The sequence below is a fragment of the Cydia splendana genome, chromosome 19 (genome assembly GCF_910591565.1).
Source record: "Cydia splendana chromosome 19, ilCydSple1.2, whole genome shotgun sequence".
In the NCBI taxonomy this organism is placed as follows: domain Eukaryota; kingdom Metazoa; phylum Arthropoda; class Insecta; order Lepidoptera; family Tortricidae; genus Cydia; species Cydia splendana.
The window spans coordinates 3,508,301-3,515,946 of NC_085978.1; positions in this window are offsets into that span (position 1 = coordinate 3,508,301).

Consider the following 7,646-nt stretch of genomic DNA (forward strand, 5'->3'; position numbering starts at 1 on the left):
GCCGGAAATTCAACGGTGAAAGAAGATTTATGCATCAGTGGTTATAAATAAGTAAATAAATCTTGTAGCTATGATTAATTAGCAGTCTTCCATATAAAATGTATTAAAAGGGTCCACTCAATTGTTTAGAGTCGCAGATAGCTCGAATTCGCGACCTTAGTGAACGACACACGTATTTAATTACCTACACAAAAGGGTCTACCTCGATATGATTTCATTGTTTTTACCTTAAATTCCGACCAGTGTTGTCACATACAATTTTGTCTAAGTGGTAGAACACGATGCAAAAATTGGTAGAAATAGGTAGAATTTAAAATGAAAAATAGGTAGATCTACCTACTCAGCTTAGTCAGAAAAAAAAGGCGCGAAATTCAAAATTTGTATGAAATATCGATTTTTCTTGCTTATATTTTTAAATTTACCCCATTTTTCTACTGACAACCCTAGCTCGTCAGAGTACAATTATTAAAAATGCATACAAAATATTTATGAACAAGCAAATTTTGTCCGTAGTAAACGGCGCGAAATTAAAATTTTCTATGAGACTATATCCCTTCGCGCCTACATTTTTCAAATTTGCCGCGTAAGTAACGTTTTGTGACACGCATGGAGGAAAATTGCTTATACCGTAATATTTTGAAAAAATAGGTAGATTTGACTTCGAAGGTGGTAGATAGGTAGGACGCAGGTAAAATAGGTAGATCTACCTAAAAATTGGTAGATGTGACAACACTGATTCCGACGCTTCAGCTGATCGAGTTGCACCAGCTGTGGTCACGGAAAGACACGGTGTATTGCAGATGTAGTGCATAATTATTTTCCATCGAATTTTCACCAAAACGTACGAACGTGTTTTGCTATTTCAGTCATTCTCGGTACAAAAAGTACTAAAGTTGACTGAAGAGTGCAGTAGCATGACAAATATGAACGTTTCCGAGAAAATACGATGGAAAACAATTATGCACTACATTAGAGCCTCTACCATCAGTTTTAACATTGACATAACGCTCACGTCTACGTAATTTACTTTCTGTACATCTCGCTTCCACTATTGCTCGCATATGCGAGTACGAGCGAGATGCATAGAAAGTAAGTTACGTAAACGTGAGCGTTATGTCAATGTCAAAACTGGTGGTAGCCGTACTGTAGGCTGCTTGACGCAGACTTGAAACGTGGTGAGTGACCGTTTTAATAATTAGCTATAAATTAACTATATGTACCGTAAAACGGGGTGAGTAGGTTTCACGAGGAGAGTTGGGTTATGAATGGGGAGAGAAGGTTTGAGAGGGGGGTGAGAAGGGATTTTAAGGCTACTGCTACAAAAAATATGTATTCCAATTTAAAATGGGGCTAAAGTAATACGCATAATAAAAAAAAAACGATCCAACAATCTTCCAAAATCACCTTTGTATGAAAAACCCTCTCACCCCAAATACGAGGCACTACGGGGTGAGGTGGGCTCTTTATCGTCAAAGTTATGAAATGGAACTACCCAAAATAAAATACAAACGTGCGAACCACTTATTATATACACCATTCAGTTTTCACATGTAAAAATAAAATTTTATCGAGGTTTGAAAGTCAAATTTCACCCAACTCACCCCATTTTACGGTATTTTATTATAGTTTTTAGGGTTCCGTACCCAAAGGGTAAAACGGGACCCTATTACTAAGACTTCACTGTCCGTCCGTCCGTCCGTCCGTCCGTCCGTCCGTCTGTCACCAGGCTGTATCTCACGAACCGTGATAGCTAGACAGTTGAAATTTTCACCGTTGCCGCTATAACAACAAATACTAAAAACAGAATAAAATAAATATTTAAATGGGGCTCCCATACAACAAACGTGATTTTTCACCAAAGTTAAGCAACGTCGGGAGTGGTCAGTACTTGGATGGGTGACCGTTTTTTTTGCTTTTTTTTTTTCGTTTTTTTTTTTGCATTATGGTACGGATACGGAACCCTTCGTGCGCGAGTCCGACTCGCACTTGCCCGGTTTTTTTGTAGGATATGAACTTTGTTTTACTGCTCGCGGTAGCATTGTGGCATCATTGTATCCCAGCGCTCGCGTCTAGGTACGCATCAGCATTTATGTCATATAATGGGCACTACAGATATAGTGTAACATGCCTAATTATTTTCCATCGTATTTTTACGGAATCGTACGAACGTGTCTTGCTATTTCAGTCAGTCTCGGTACATAAACTACAAAAAAAATACGATGTGCAATAATTATACGGGTCTCTATTGGTTCCCATAAATTTTTTGTTCCGATTTTTTTAGTCCATAACGTTTTCTATCATAATTTTTATCAGTCATATTGTCAATAGTCATAAATTTTAACTATATAAATTACAGTTCCGATTTTTGCAGGTCATTATTATTGTTACTATGAAGTATTTGAACAAATTAAATTATTTTTCAGAAAATATTTTAATTTGTTTTTATCAAGTAGAAACACTACTATATAAATTATAAACTGAAATAAATGTCATATACTAAGAAAAAGTGACCAAGGCCTCCAGTGCCCCAGGCTGGAATCGAACCAGCGTCCTCTGCTATCGCGGCAGGTGCCTGAACCACTCGGCCACCGGGCCACAGCGACATTAGTCAAATTTTCCAAGTACAGTGAAACTTGGTTAAGTGGGACCTGGATAAGTGAGAAACCTCCATAGCTGGGACTCATGGTGCGGTCCCAACACTTTAGCACTGAATTACCTCTGTTAGTGAGAAAAAACAAACCTCTGTAACTGGGATTAGTGCTTTCGATTTTACAGTGATATTTACGTCTATAATTGAGACAGAGAGTGTATTTACCTCTTTAACTGAGACATTTTTTTTTAATAATAATGAACATTTTTGCTAAGTTGTTTTCTTTGAATTTTATACCTCTGTATCTGAGATGACGTCAATTTATAACCTCTTTAACTCGGACTATTGCATATAAATTTCCGCACTTGTACTTACCTAAATTATTTGTGTTTTAGTTTGGTATAGCTAACGACCGGGCGTTAGTTAGTTAAGATAAAAATATTTCGAAGGATAAAATCTTGATTATTATTTACTTAAAAACATTAGGTACCCGTTTACGAATGTGAAAAGACACGCAATGAAGTCTGTTAGGTATCGAATTTAATATAGCAGTTTTTTTTTTAATTGTCATTAATAATAAATATATAATTCAGTCTCAATATTCGGAAGCAGTCTCGAACTCATGCATAATAATTACAAAATACGGTACTTTATTTAATAATTTGCACCTCTATAACTGAAATAACCTGATGTTCTCACCTCTATTAGTGGCACCCTCTGTAAATGAGACAGATATTTATTTATACCTGGCTATCTGAGACACTGGGTAAGTGAGATACCTCTTTAAGTGAGACAAATTTGCAGGACCCTTGAATTCCCAGTTATCCAGGTTTCACTGTATATGCACTTCCTACTGAAGGCTCGTGGCGCCCCCTGGCCATCTCTAAGGTAGAACAGTATGGTTCGAACCTTCTATCTGGATCATTCTCATGATGATACCGAGCTAGCGAGAGAGATGGCGCTGCCAATCAATACTATGAAGTATTTGAACAAATTAAATTATTTTTCAGAAAATATTTTAATTTGTTTTTATCAAGTAGAAACACTACTATATAAATTATAAACTGAAATAAATGTCATATACTAAGAAAAAGTGACCAAGGCCTCCAGTGCCCCAGGCTGGAATCGAACCAGCGTCCTCTGCTATCGCGGCAGGTGCCTGAACCACTCGGCCACCGGGCCACAGCGACATTAGTCAAATTTTCCAAGTATATGCACTTCCTACTGAAGGCTTGTGGCGCCCCCTGGCCATCTCTAAGGTAGAACAGTATGGCTCGAACCTTCTATCTGGATCATTCTCATGATGATACCGAGCTAGCGAGAGAGATGGCGCTGCCAATCAATACTATGAAGTATTTGAACAAATTAAATTATTTTTCAGAAAATATTTTAATTTGTTTTTATCAAGTAGAAACACTACTATATAAATTATAAACTGAAATAAATGTCATATACTAAGAAAAAGTGACCAAGGCCTCCAGTGCCCCAGGCTGGAATCGAACCAGCGTCCTCTGCTATCGCGGCAGGTGCCTGAACCACTCGGCCACCGGGCCACAGCGACATTAGTCAAATTTTCCAAGTATATGCACTTCCTACTGAAGGCTTGTGGCGCCCCCTGGCCATCTCTAAGGTAGAACAGTATGGTTCGAACCTTCTATCTGGATCATTCTCATGATGATACCGAGCTAGCGAGAGAGATGGCGCTGCCAATCAATACTATGAAGTATTTGAACAAATTAAATTATTTTTCAGAAAATATTTTAATTTGTTTTTATCAAGTAGAAACACTACTATATAAATTATAAACTGAAATAAATGTCATATACTAAGAAAAAGTGACCAAGGCCTCCAGTGCCCCAGGCTGGAATCGAACCAGCGTCCTCTGCTATCGCGGCAGGTGGCTTCAGGTGGTTTCAGGCATCTGCCGCGATAGCAGAGGACGCTGGTTCGATTCCAGCCTGGGGCACTGGAGGCCTTGGTCACTTTTTCTTAGTATATGACATTTATTTCAGTTTATAATTTATATAGTAGTGTTTCTACTTGATAAAAACAAATTAAAATATTTTCTGAAAAATAATTTAATTTGTTCAAATACTTCATAGTATTGATTGGCAGCGCCATCTCTCTCGCTAGCTCGGTATCATCATGAGAATGATCCAGATAGAAGGTTCGAACCATACTGTTCTACCTTAGAGATGGCCAGGGGGCGCCACAAGCCTTCAGTAGGAAGTGCATATACTTGGAAAATTTGACTAATGTCGCTGTGGCCCGGTGGCCGAGTGGTTCAGGCACCTGCCGCGATAGCAGAGGACGCTGGTTCGATTCCAGCCTGGGGCACTGGAGGCCTTGGTCACTTTTTCTTAGTATATGACATTTATTTCAGTTTATTATTATTGTTAGTCATAAAATGTGTTACTCATAATATTCAAAGTCCAGAAGGTATACTATTACATAATGTTGAAGGCAATAAACTTGCTTACAATAATCGTTGTAAGAGCCTCTACCATCAGTTTTGACATTGACATAACGCTCACGTCTACGTAATTTACTTTCTGTACATCTCGCTTGCACTAATATGCGAGTACGAGCGAGATGCATAGAAAGTAAATTACGTAGACGTGAGCGTATATGTCAATGTAAAAACTGATGGTAGACGTACAGGTCTTTTATCGCAGGTTATAATGATAAAGTAGGGGCTCTATTGCATTCCCTAAATTTCAAGTTCCGATTTTTTTAGACCATAACGTTTTCCATCATAACTTTTATTAGTCATATTGTCAATAGTTATAAAATTAAACAATACAAATTGCATGCTTGCCTACCTACCTTGGGATTATTTTAAATTTCGCTTACTGATTTCCCCTCCATTTCTTATTTTTCATGTAGTTTATTAAGCCATTTCGTCCCGCCAACGAGTCGACGGAGCCCCGCTTCGCGGGTCCCTATTTCCGCTCTGAGGGACACAAGGTAACTAACAAACCTACCTGAGGAAACAGATTTCTTTTTTCTTTATATGAAGGATGTTATTGATTTGGTTTCTTAGACGTAATTCATTTTAGTCATTAAAAATGGGGGTCCCTTTGTTTGACATAATTATTGAAAGTCATAATGTTTAATATTATAGCTCCTAAATATTAGAGGATATCATTTTCTGACTATCGAAATTAGACACAGTAAGTTTATGGGAAACAAAGGGATGACATTAAAACGATATGATTAACGACCATTAGTCCGATAAAATATATGCCTTAAAATATTTCTGAATAATTATTGATATACCTTTGAATGTTATACTCATCAATTTTATAACTTTTGTGATTATAACGTTTAATATTATAGATGTCTAACATTAGAACTATGAAACGTTATACTTAAGAAAAGTTATAACTATTGATGTTTATGTCCATAAATTATATGGATATCAATTTCTGACTATCGAAATTCGAAACAATAAGTTTATGGGAAACAAAGGGATCCCATAATTATACACTACATCTGTAGGCACATACATACATTAGTATGTTAGTTGAATTTTCCCGCAGTCGAAATGGCCCCTTCTCAGGGGGCCGATTTTTGAATTTCGATCGCTCGATTTCGTCACTCGAAAATCGGTGGAAAACGGCGGAATGCAAATTTTTGAAACACGAGCGATCGAAATTTGGAATCTAATGGACTAATGGTATTGACCACTCGATTTCAATTCTATTAGTAGAATTTAAATGCCTAGTAGTCGAGATATTACTGAACGAAATACACGAAATCGAGCGGTCGAAATTCAAAAATCGGCCCCCTGGACCTTAAAAATATGTCAAAGTAACACTATTTACTAAAAACAATGGGAAAGCGATTAATCTAAATAAAAGCGAAGTAATTCGTTGAGACCAAAACCAATGAGGAACGCGACTCAATGAGGAGTAAAATACGGCATGGATAATGGATAGTTTTCAGTTGGCTTTTAAATAAATGGGTAGTTAAGTAGATGCAATACTTTATAACTTTCGGTGTATCACCCACTCTACACAAGATGGCACTCCTACGTGAGACGGTCTCGCAAACACAATTTGTCGGTGTCTCCGCATTTGCATACATATTGGAGTGTTTCGGGGGCATTGAAAGATTGCCCTTTATCGAGTTACGGTTGCGAGTTTTGAATAAATGCAGTTCAGTGTTCTTTAAATTTAATGCATTGAGGTTGAAAACTGCCAAGCGACCTATAAACTAAACTTATTACTAGTAGTTCGCCCCGAACTGAGAACTCGCGGTTTGCCAAAAATTATATAGAGCGATTGACTTTGGTCCACCTACTTGCTCGTATAATAGTTCGACATAAAATAGTAGAAAATAATTTTCAAGAGAAAAAAATCCGACTTCTATGGGGGCCGGTGAAAGATTATTGTACATAGATGGTGCACTATGTAGAAAAGGAGGTAAAACCACCCACTTTTCTAGTAGGTAGCATTTCGTTTCTGTAAGGGTCGCAGTTTTAGCCTCACGAACCCACTTCTCTGATAGCAGTTTGGTTCTGTGAGGATCGCAGTTCAAACCTCTTTATTTATTATTTTTAATTAGGGGGGAAAATGCATTCCGCATACCACCCGGGTGCGAGGGGTGACCAGAGTGGTTATGTGGGACTCCCGTCTAGGCTAATGAGGCCCACGGTATACCCACTAAAAACCCCCCATATGCCGCCTCGCCGCCCTATTGGTGGGGTTACACGCTTGCGTACTCATCCGCGACCCCACCGGCGGCAGCCGCCTACGAGCGGCTCCTTCGCGAATGCCCGAAGGCCCTTCACGCTAGGCGCGCCACATGGTTTGACGCGCCTTCCTCCTTGGCCTCCGTTCGCGCAGTTCAAACCTAACCTAACCCACTTAACGGCGCGTGCGGTGCGGTGTACGGGGGTTTGAGCGGGAGGGGCTAGTAAGTTTGGCATCATTATACTTTATACCTACATTTTATGGTAGGTAATCATAGTGGGTTATTTAGCTTAGGTATCAGAGGTTTTCCGGGTCAAGGTCCGAGTCCGGGTCCGAGTCCGGGTCCGAGTCCGGGTCCG